Source organism: Ovis aries, chromosome 1, assembly GCF_016772045.2.
Source record: "Ovis aries strain OAR_USU_Benz2616 breed Rambouillet chromosome 1, ARS-UI_Ramb_v3.0, whole genome shotgun sequence".
Classification (NCBI taxonomy): domain Eukaryota; kingdom Metazoa; phylum Chordata; class Mammalia; order Artiodactyla; family Bovidae; genus Ovis; species Ovis aries.
This window is the reverse complement of record NC_056054.1, coordinates 88,791,624-88,804,299: the sequence shown is the minus strand read 5'-3', so window position 1 is coordinate 88,804,299 and position 12,676 is coordinate 88,791,624.

Here is a 12,676-nt window from a genome sequence, read left to right as displayed (position 1 = left end):
ACAAAGGACTGAGCGAATATCAGAGGAGAGCTAGCCAGCTGTGGACTGGCCCATCTACTGCCGGAGGCAGGAAGGCAGGAGAGGGACAGCCAGAGCTGGAAAGACACAATCTTGGCCTCAGAGATGGCATCCTCTACCAAATTGCAACTGGCTCCCAGTTGCTAACCAAGACTTCTTGGGATTCTGGATGGTTGACATCTGCTGGGAGGGTCACAGCCAGAGGTCAGCTCCCCAAAAGAACCACACAGCACACCTGAGACAGACATACCCTCTGCCACCCAGAAAACTGAGCGGCTGGGACTGGGGAGGTGATAAGATGCACCCCCCGCCTGGGGAGACTGCTCTCGCCAAGCACCTGGTCACCTAAGCTGTTCGGACCTGGGAAGGGCACAAAACACATGCCCAAATGAGTCTGTGCCTTTGTGGAATACCTGAGAACCTGAACCTGAGCAGCTTAGACTGGGAAGTGCACACAACCCAGGGCCCACCTCAGACAGTTCCTGGCAGAGCAACCTAGAGCCTGAGCAGTGCAGACTGGGAAAGAACATGTGCCGTGAGCGGGGGCAAACCCAGTGCAGCTGAGACACTGTGAGCACTCTCCACACACACCAGTGATATTTGTTTGCAGTGTTCCTGCCTCCCCCAGCATGACTGAACAAGTGAGCCTAAATAAGTGACCACCTTCACCCCCTTGTGTCAGGGTGGAAATTAGAGACTGAAGAGACCAGCAAACAGAAGAAGCTAAAATAAACAGTGGGAACCACTTTGGAAGTGACAGGTGCAACAGATTAAAACCCTGTAGCTAGCACTGACTACATTGGAAGGGGCCTATAGATCTTGAGAAGTATAAGCCAGATCAAGGAACTATCTGAAACTGAACTGACCCCACACTGCCCACAACAGCTCCAGAGGAATTCCTAGATATATTTTTACTATTATCATTTTTTAAATTAAAATTTTTTTATTTTAAAGTCCTCTATTATTCCTCTAATTTTCATTTTTATAATCTATTATCACCTTGCAAAAACAGACCCTATTTTTAAAGCAAACGTCATATATATATTTTATAATTTTTGTGACTTTTTTTTAAGATTATATTTTGAGAGTCTAACCTCTACTCTAGATTTTTAATCTTTGCTTTTTGGTATTTGTTATCAATTTTGTACCTTTAAGAATCCAATCTTCATTACCCATTTTTACTTAGGAGTGTGATTCCTGGGTTGATTACTCTCTCTCCCTTTGACTCTCCTTTTTCTCCCCCAGGTCACCTCTATCTCCTTCCTTCCTCTTCTCTTCTCTACCCAACTCTGTGAATCTCTTTGTGTGTTCCAGGCTGTGGAGAACACTTAGGGAACTGATTACTGGCTAGATCTGTCTCTCTCCTTTTGATTCCCCCTTTTCTCCTCCTGGTCACCTCTATCTCCTTCCTCCATCTTCTCTTCTATGTGTAACTCCGTGAACCTCTCTGAGGGGTCCAGACTGTGGAGAGCACATAGGAAATTGATTACTGGCTAGCTTGCTTTCTCCTCTTTTGATTCCTCCTCTTCTCCTCCTGGTCACCTCTAGCTCCCTCCTCCCTCTTCTCTTCTTGATGTAACTCTGTGAACCTCTCATGGTATCCCTCATTGTGGAGAATCTTTTCATCATTAACCTAGATGTTTTATCATCAGTGCTGTATGGATGGAGAAGTCTTGAGGCTACTGTAAGAATAAGACTGAAAACCAGAGGCAGAAGGCTTAAAAAACCTGAGAACACCAGAGAACTCCTCACTCCAGGAAACATTAATTGATAAGAGCTCATCCAAAAGCCTCCATACATACACTGAAACCAAGCACCACCCTAAAGCCAACAAGTTCCAGAGCAAGACATACCATGCAAATTCTCCAACAATGCAAGAACATACCCTGAGCTTCAATATACAGGCTGCCCAAAGTCACACCAAACCCATAGATATCTCAAAACTCTGTATTGGACATTTCATTGCACTCCAGAGAGAAGAAATCCAGCTCCACCCACCAGAACACTGATGCAAGCTTCCCTAACCAGGAAACCTTGACAAGCTACCCATCCAACCCCACCCACAGTGAGAAACCTCCACAATAAAGAGGAACCACAAACTGCCAGAATACAGAAAGGCCACCCCTAACACAGCAATCTAAACAAGATGAAAGGCAGAGAAATACTCAGCAGGTAAAGGAACATGATAAATGCCCACCACATCAAACAAAAGAGGAGGAGATAGCGAGTCTACCTGAAAAAGAATGCAGAATAATGATAGTATAAATGATCCAACATCTTGAAAACAAAATGGAGTTACAGATAAATAGCCTGGAGACAAGGATTGAGAAGATGAAAGGAATGTTTAACAAGGACCTAGAAGAAATAAAAAAGAGTCAATCAATAATGAATAATGCAATAAATGAGATAAAAAACACTCTAGAGGGAACCAACAGTAGAATAATGGAGGCAGAAGGTAGGATAAGTGAGATAGAAGATAGAATGGTAGAAATAAATGAAGCAGAGAGGAAAAAAGAAAAAAAGAATTAAAAGAAATGAGAACAACCTCAGAGACCTCTGGGACAGTGTTAAATGCTCCAACATTCGAATCATAGGAGTCCCAGAAGAAGAAGACAAAAAGAAAGGCCACGAGAAAATACTTGAGATAATAGTTGAAAACTTCCCTAAAATGGGGAAGGAAATAGTCATCCAAGTCCAAGAAACCCAGAGAGTCTGAAACAGGATAAATTCAAGGCAAAACACCCCAAGACACTTATTAATCAAATTAACAAAGATCAAACACAAAGAACAAATATTAACAGCAGCAAGGGAAAAACAACAAATAACAGACAAGGAGATTCCCATAAGGATAACAGCTGATCTTTCAATGGAAACTCTTCAGGCCAGAAGGGAATGGCAGGACATACTTAAAGTGATAAAAGAGATTACTGTACTCAGCAAGGATCTCATTCAAATATGAAGGAGAAATCAAAAGATTTACAGATAAACAAAAGCTCAGAAAATTCAGCACCACCAAAGCAGCTCTTCAACAAATGCCAAAGGATTTTCTCTAGACAGGAAACACAAAAAGGGGATATAAACTCGAATCCAAAACAACAAAGTAAATGGCAATGGGATCATAATTATCAATAATTACCTTAAGTGTAAATGGGTTGAATGCCCCAACCAAAAGACAAAAACTGGTTGACTGGATACAAAAACAAGACCCTTATATATGTTGTCTATAAGACACCCACCTCAAAACAAGGGACATATACAGACTGAAAGTGAAGGGCTGGAAACAGATATTCCACACAAACAGAGACCAAAAGAAAGCTGGAGTAGCAATACTCATATTAGATAAGATAGACTTTAAAATAAAGGCTGTGAAAAGAGACCAAGGACACTACATAATGATCAAAGGATCAATCCAAGAAGAAGATATAACAATTATAAATATATACGCACACAATATAGGAGCACCACAATATGTAAGACAAATGCTAACAAGTATGATAGAGGAAATTAACAATAACACAATAACAGTGAGAGACTTTAATACCCCACTCACATCTATGGATAGACCAACTAAACAGAAATTTAACAAGGAAACACAAACTTTAAATGATACAATGGACCAGTTAGACCTAATTGATATCTGTAGGACATTTCATCTCAAAACAATGAATTTCACCTTTTTCTCAAGTGCACATGGAACCTTCTCCAGGATAGATCACATCCTGGGCCATAAATCTAGCCTTGGCAAGTTCAAAAAACCTGAAATCATTCCAAGCATCTTTTCTGACCACAATGCAGTAAGATTAGATGTCAATTACAGGAGAAAAACTATTAAAAATTCCAACATATGGAGGCTGAACAATACGCTGCTGAATAACCAAAAAATCACAGAACAAATCAAAAAAGAAATAAAAATGTGCATAGGAATGAATGGAAATGAAAACACAGTAACCCAAAACCTATGGGATTCAGTAAAAGCAGTGCTAAGGGGAAGGTTCACAGCAATACAGGCATACCTCAAGAAACAAGAAAAAGTTCAAATAAATAACCTGACTCTACACCTAAAGCAACTAGAGAAGGAAGAAATGAAATACCCCAGGGTTAGTAGAAGGAAAGAAATCATAAAAATTAGGCCAGAAATAAATGCAAAGGAAACAAAAGAGACCATAGCCAAAATCAACAAAGCTAAAAGCTGGTTCTTTGAGAAGATAAATAAAATTGACAGACCATTAGCCAGACTCATCAAGAAACAAAGGGAGAAGAATCAAATCAACAAAATTAGAAATGAAAATGGAGAAGTCACAACAGACAACACAGAAATACAAAGTATCATAAGAGACTACTATCAGCAACTATATGCCAATAAAATGGACAACTTGGAAGAAATGGACAAATTCTTAGAAAAGTACAACTTTCCAAAACTGAACCAGGAAGAAATAGAAAATCTTAACAGGCCCATCACAAGCAAGGAAATCGAAATTGTAATCAGAAATCTTTCAGCAAACAAAAGCCCAGGTCCAGACGGCTTCACAGCTGAATTCTACCAAAAATTTAGAGAAGAGCTAACACTTATCCTACTCAAACTCTTCCAGAAAATTGCAGAGGAAGGTAACTTCGAAAGTCATTCTATGAGGCCACCATCACCCTAATACCAAAACCAGACAAAGATGCCACAAAAAAAGAAAACTACAAGCCAATATCACTGATGAACATAGATGCAAAAATCCTTAACAAAATTCTAGCAAACAGAATCCAACAACATATTAAAAAGATCATCCATCATAACCAAGTGGGCTTTATCCCAGGGATGCAAGGATTCTTCAAAATCCACAAATGAATCAATGTAATACACCACAATAAGAATTTGAAAGATAAAAACCATTTGATTATCTCAATAGATGCAGAGAAAGCCTTAGGCAAAATTCAACATCCATTTATGATAAAAACCCTCCAGAAATCAGGGATAGAAGGAACATACCTCAACATAATAAAAGCTATATATAACAAACCCACAACAAGCGTTATCCTCAATTGTGAAAAATCGAAAGCATTTCCCCTAAAGTCAGGAACAAGACAAGGGTGCCCACTTTCACCACTACTATTCAACATAGTTTTGGAAGTTTTGGCCACAGCAATCAGAGCAGAAAAATAAATAAAAGGAATCCAGATTGGAAAAGAAGAAGTAAAACTCTCACTATTTGCGGATGACATGATCCTCTACATAGAAAACCCTGAAGACTCCAGCAGAAAATTACTAGAGCTAATTAATGAATACAGTAAAGTTGCAGGATATAAAATCAACACACAGAAATCCCCTGCATTCCTATGCACTCACAATGTGAAAACAGAAAGAGAAATTAAGGAAACAATTCCATTCACCATTGCAACGAAAAGAATAAAATACTTAGGAATAAATCTACCTAAAGAAACAAAAGACCTATATACAGAAAACTATAAAACACTCATGAAAGAAATCAAAGATGACACAAATAGATGGAGAAATATACCATGTTCATGGATTGGAAAAATCAATATAGTGAAAATGAGTATACTACCCAAAGCAATCTACAGATTCAATGCAATTCCTATCAAGCTACCAATGGTATTTTCACAGAACTAGAACAAAAAATTTCACAATTTGTATGGAAATACACAAAACCTAGAATATCCAAAGCAATCTTGAGAAAGAAGAATGGAACTGGAGGAACTGACCTTCCTGACTTCAGGCTATACTACGAAGCAACTGGTCATCAAGACAGTACGGTACTGGCACAAAGAGAGATATAGATCAATGGAACAAAATAGAAAGCCCAGAGATAAATCCACACAGCTATGGACACCTTATCTTTGACAAAGGAGCCAAGAATATACAATGGAGAAGACAGTCTCTTTAACAAGTGGTGCTGGGGAAACTGGCCAACCACTTGTAAAGGAATGAAACTAGAACATTTTCTAACACCATACACAAAAATAAACTCAAAATGGATTAAAGATCTAAATGTAAGACCAGAAACTATAAAACTCCTAGAGGAGAACATAGGCAAAACACTCTCCAACATAAATCACAGCAGGATCCTCTATGATCCACCTCCCAGAGTAATGGAAATAAAAGCAAAAATAAACAAATGAGACCTAATTAAACTTAAAAGCTTTTGCACAACGAAGGAAACTATAAGCAAGGTGAAAAGACAGCCTTCTGAATGGGAGAAAATAATAGCAAATGAAGCAACTGACAAACAACTAATCTAAAAAATATACAAGCAACTCCTATAGATCAACCCCAGAAAAATAAACAACCCAATCAAAAAATGGGCCAAGGAACTAAACAGACATTTCCCCAAAGACGACATACAGATGGCTAACAAACACATGAAAAGATGCTCAACATCACTCATTATCAGAGAAATGCAAATCAAGACCACAATGAGGTACCATTTCACACCAGTCAGAATGGCTGCTATCCAAAAGTCTACCAGCAATAAATGCTGGAGAGGGTGTGGAGAAAAGGGAACCCTCCTACACTGTTGGTGGGATTGCAAACTAGTACAGCCACTATGGAGAACAGTGTGGAGATTCCTTTAAAAAACTGGAGCTAGAACTGCCATATGACCCAGCAATCTCACTGCTGGGCATACACTCTGAGGAAACCAGAATTGAAAGAGACACATGTAACCCAATGTTCATCGCAGCACTATTTATAATAGCCAGGACATGGAAGGAGTCTAGATGGCCATCAGCAGATGAATGGATAAGAAAGCTGTGGTACATATATACACAATGGAATATTCAGTTCAGTTCAGTTCAGTTCAGTCACACAGTTGTTTCTGACTCTTTGCGACCCCATGAATTGCAGCACGCCAGGCCTCCCTGTCCATCACCAACTCCCAGAGTTCACTCAAACTCATGTCCATCGAGTGGGTGATGCCATCCAGCCATCATCCTCTGTTGTCCCCTTTTCCTCCTGCCCCCAATCCCTCCCAGCATCAGAGTCTTTTCCAATGAGTCAACTCTTCGCATGAGGTGGCCAAAGTATTGGAGTTTCAGCTTCAGCATCAGTCCTTCCAATGAACACCCAGGACTGATCTCCTTTAGAATGGACTGGTTGGAACTCCTTGCAGTCCAAGGGACTCTCAAGAGTCTTCTCCAACACTACAGTTCAAAAGCATCAATTCTTCAGTGCTCAGCTTTCTTCCCAGTCCAACTCTCACATCCATACATGACCACTGGAAAAATCATTGCCTTGACTAGACAGACCTTTGTTGGCAAGGTAGTATCTCTGCTTTCCAACATGCTATCTAGGTTGGTCATAACTTTCCTTCCAAGGAGTAAGCATCTTTTAATTTCATGGCTGCAGTCACCATCTGCAGTGATTTTGGAGCCCCCCCAAAATAAGTCTGACACTCTTTCCACTTTTTCCCCATCTATTTTCCATGAAGTGATGGGACCAGTGTGTCATGATCTTCATTTTCTGAATGTTGAGCTTTGAGCCAATTTTTTCACTCTCCTCTTTGACTTTTATCAAGAGGCCTTTTAGTTCCTCTTCATTTTTTTGCCATAAGGGTGGTGTTATCTGCATATCTGAGGTATTGATATTTCTCCTGGCAATCTTGATTCCAGCCTGTGCTTCTCTCAGCACAGCGTTTATCATGATGTACTCTGCATATAAGTTAAATAAGCAGGGTGACAGTATACAGCCTTGACATACTCCTTGTCCTATTTGGAACCTACTTAGCCATTAAAAAGAATACATTTGAATTAGTTGTAATGAGGTGGATGAAACTGGAGCCTATTATACAGAGTGAAGTAAGCCAGAAAGAAAAACACCAATACAGTATACTAATGCGTATATATGGAATTTAGAAAGACGGTAATGATAACCCTGTGTGCGAGACAGCAAAAGAAACACAGATGTATTGAACAGTCTTTTGGACTCTGTGGGAGGGGGCGAGGGTGGGACGATATGAGAAAATGGCATTGAAACATGTAAATTATCATATGTGAAACGAATCACCAGTCCAGGTTCGATGCATGATACAGGGTGCTTCGGCTGGTGCACTGGCATGACCCAGAGGGATGGGATGGGGAGGGAGGTGAGAGGGGGGTTCAGGATGAGGAACACAGGTACACCCATGGCAGATTCAAGTTAATGTATCACAAAACCAATACAATATTGTAAAGTAAAATAAATAAATTGAAAAAAAAAAAAAAGAAATGAGCACCAAAAAAAAAAAAAAAAAAAAAGACACAGATGTATAGAACAGTCTTTTGTACTCTGTGGGAGAAGGCGAGGGTGGGTTGATCTGAGAGAATAGCACTGAAACATGTATATTATTATATGTGAAACAGATTTCCAGTCCAGGTTCGATGCATGAGACAGGGTGCTCAGGGCTGGTGCACTGGGATGATCCAGAAGGATGGGATAGGGAGGGAGGTGAGAGGGGGCTCAGGATGGAGAACACATGTACACCCATGGCTGATTCATGTCAAAGCATGGCAGAAACCACTCAGTTCAGTTCAGTTCAGTCGCTCAGTTATGTCAGACTCTTTGCGACCCCATGAATTGCAACATGCCAGGCCTCCCTGTCCATCACCATCTCCCGGAGTTCACTCAAACTCTTGTTCATTGAGTTGGTGATGCCATCCAGCCACCTCATCCTCTGTCATCCCCTTTTCCTCCTGCCCCCAATCCCTCCCAGCATCAGAGTCTTTTCCAATGAGTCAGCTCTTCGCATGAGGTGGCCAAAGTACTGGAGTTTCAGCTTTAGCATCAGTCCTTCGAAAGAAATCCCAGGGCTGATCTCCTTTAGAATGGACTGGTTGGATCTCCTTGCAGTCCAAGGGACTCTCAAGAGTCTTCTCCTATACCACAGTTCAAAAGCATCAATTCTTCAGCACTTAGCCTTCTTCACAGTCCAACTCTCACATCCATACACGACTACAGGAAAAACCATAGCCTGAACTAGACGGACCTTAGTCGGCAAAGTAATGTCTCTGCTTTTGAATATACTATCTAGGTTGCTCATAACTTTTCTTCCAAGGAGTAAGCATCTTTTAATTTCATGGCAAAAACCACTACAATATTGTAAAGTAATTAGCCTCCAATTAAAATAAATAAAAAAGAAACAGTTGTTTAATTTTAAATCTAAGGTAATAAGAGGTAAGTATATACATGATCTCAGGTTTGTGATAGAATTAAAAGAACAACAATTAAAATAACTCACCTTTAACCAGGATATTTCACCCTTTGGATTATTAATTATCAATACTGGGTAATTCTTTGTTATGAGGGTCTGTCTTGCGCTGTAGGATGTTTAGCAGCATCCCTGGCTTTTATCCATCATGTACTAGTACCACCCCTGCCTCCACTGTGACAATGAAAAATGTCTCCGGACATTGCCATATGTCCGATGGGGGGCAGAGTATTGCCCAGTTGAGAATCACCGGCTTAAAAGGTAAAGAAAGAGGCCATTCCATGGATAACAATGTGTAATAACATGTTTATATATCTCTCACTAATGGTCATGTAGTCAACTGAGATGTGCCTGTTGTTTTTTGTTGCTATTGTTGTTACAAATAAACCTGCAGTGAACATACTTTCTTTGTATAACTGGGCAGATATCTCTGCATGGCAAATTTCTAAAAGGGAAGTTGCTGGGTTATAGGATTGTGGTTTCTCAAAATGATTTCTAAGGCGATTGAATAGTTTTTATATTTACTACTTTATTAAAATATTTCTTTTTGAGTTGCCTCAATTTTTACACTTTAATATATGAAATCATTGGATTTGGAGGTAGTATACATTTTCTAATATACATTAAAGTAAATGCATAAATATGAAAATAAAAAATCATAATACACAGCCAAAAATCATCTTTTATATTAAATACTAGGAAACAACACTCTAGCCTATCTCCTTCATTTTAGAGACATGGTAAGGCTCTCCAAGTTTATACTGATCTGTAGTCAATATTCTTTGTGTTCTTACATTAGTCAACTAGTTGCTTTTGTTCAAATCAAACTTCTCCATTTCTTCCACATGAGAATCATGAAAAATTTGGTCAAATGCTTTGTTAAACCCAAAGCCCTTCGCATCTGTGATCTTGCCCTCATCTAGTGAAGTGCTGTGGAATATGGGAGGGGCTGTTTGCTGTGGAATTTCTTTAGCAGGTCAACTAAAAGACATTTGTAAGTGTCTTTTCTCATTTCATGAGAACAGGCTAAACACTGGGAAGGAGTATTCTCTAAGTACCTGGTGGGTGTGTAAAAATACAAAGCAGTGGTTGTCTTTTGACAGCAAGAACTCAAGGAGGAGGATGGGGAGTGACCGGAGCGACATGGCACACTGGTTTTCAACATAGCCCAGCGTTTCACTGTTCATCGTCTCCTACACACAGAGCTTTAGTTGCCCACTCTTTGGCACAGTCACCCCTGAATGAAGCAAGGGTCACTCCTGGGCATCCATTGTTATGTCTTGCCATTCTTCTCAGCATCATCAGTCACTTTTGAAGGTATGGGACAGGCAGGTCTGGGATAGGAGTCCAGAGCACTGACCCAGGTGCAGATGAAGGAGGTTCAGCTGACCAACAGATTTGTCTCTGTGATGGGCACAGCATTAACAACCAGCCCCCTTGGCAGGAGTCTGGGTGGAAGAGAACAAACCTTGTGGGAAATCTCAGTGATGCAGAGTCTGGGTGGCAGGAGGTGGGGTGAGAGAAGGCCCAGAAGCAGAGAGAGGCAAGCATTCACATCAGGGAGGTCTTAAAAGTCAGGCAGTTAAGCCCCAGGAGCTTGGCAAGAATGAGTCAGGACCCAGGCCCTAGAAACCAAGTGAGGTACCTACAGTTTATAAACCAGGAAGAGAAATCAAAGCAGAGACCTAGAAACAAGACTTAGGGCACAAGGGCTAGGAACTAGGAAGCAAATAGGAGATTGGTCACTAGAGTTAGAAACCACAGTAGGGGCCATCTAACCAATGGCGTGAGTTGTTGTCAAACATGATCCAGTGTGCATTCAGGAATCTCTTGATTCAGGTTCACATTAACCCAAGGTATGGAAGGTGGCATTGAACATGCAGGTGTACCTAATGATACTACAGAGCAGGTATTGGATCTCAAGGTTTTTTAGAAACAAAACTCATGTATCTCCCACTTCACTTAATCCAAGAGACTAAGATAGAGACATGCTTTAGCTCTGGGAGATGTGATCCATATGTTCACTAGACTAGAGGTTCCTTGAGTAGAAACTCTTTCTTGATCAGCACATACCTAGGGTGTGTGTGTATCAGGGCCTGTGTGCACGTGCTTAGTTGTGTCTGGCTCTTTGTGACCCATGGACTGTAGCCCTCCAGGCTCCTCTGTCCATGGGATTCTCCAGGCAAGAAATACTGGAGTGGGTTGCCATTTCTTTCTCCAGGGGATCTTCCTGATCCAGGGATCAAACCCTCATCTCTTTCATCTCCTGAATTGGCAGATGGATTCTTTACAACCTGTGCTATGTGGGAAGCCCATTAGGGCCTGGCCTATGCTCAATAAAATATTCATTGAATATGTAAAGGAAGACAAAGAGGGATGAACAAATGGAGACACAGCCTCTGCTAGGTAGAGTATTCCCTCAGGCTTTCCCAGATTTCAGTGAAATATTCCCACCCTAAACATTCTATGCCACTTATTGTTTTTGTTCCATGATACCAAGCAACCTGCTGATACAAGTTACACTTTCCTGGTCTTCCTACTATAAATGAAGCAAATTAAACCACTAGTCATTGTTATTTCCCAGTGGCATTTATTATATTGACATCTGATTAGTTCCTCCATTGTGTGTGGATTAAGTGAGCAGTATGAATCTCTAAGAAGACAGGTGTATTGGATACACAGATAACAAAATTTTTGTCCCTGTGATGGAGGGTCACACTCTGAAATATGGGACCTACTCAAGGTTTGGGAACCTTGGTAGCAGAAAAGAAAACTGGTGGATCATGAAAACATTTGCTTATATACGTATTTTATTTATCCTTCATATTATTATTGTGTTTTTAAAAAATTGACTCTTAGGTGTCCAGAACTGCATTTGTTATATTTCTTAGGTTTATGACCCCTCTCATGACAGTGTCACCATTGGCTCGTATATTGGCTCAAACATCATTGACTCTTTCAAAAATTCAGATTTTTGTCTTCTCTTGAGAAATTGAAGAATCCTCCAAAGTATTGGTTCTATTTCACTGCAAGGCAAACATTAGTGGCTACTCAGAGTGCTGTCCCTGTTAATACTGATCTTTGATGTCTCCCAACTGAGAGACTTCATGTTAGCTGAAGTGTATCACTGGGCTTGCATTGTTATTCTTTTTTGTAAACTTTTCATTTTATACTGGAGTATAGCTGATTAACAATGTTGTGATAGTTTCAAGTGCATAGTAAAGGGATTCAGCCATACATATCATGTATCCACTGTCCCCTAAATGCCCTTCCCATCTAGGCTGTCACATAACATTGAGCAGAGTTCCCTGTGCTATACAGTAGGAGCACTGTTATTCTTCTAATCAACTGGAGCGTGAGCTATTCTATTGTGTCCACTTCACCAATTTGCATTACCTGCCTGTCAGCATTTGAGTTTGAGAATCCTGCTCTGGGGGCAAACTCTTGTGGCATCTCTAATAACTGCTATC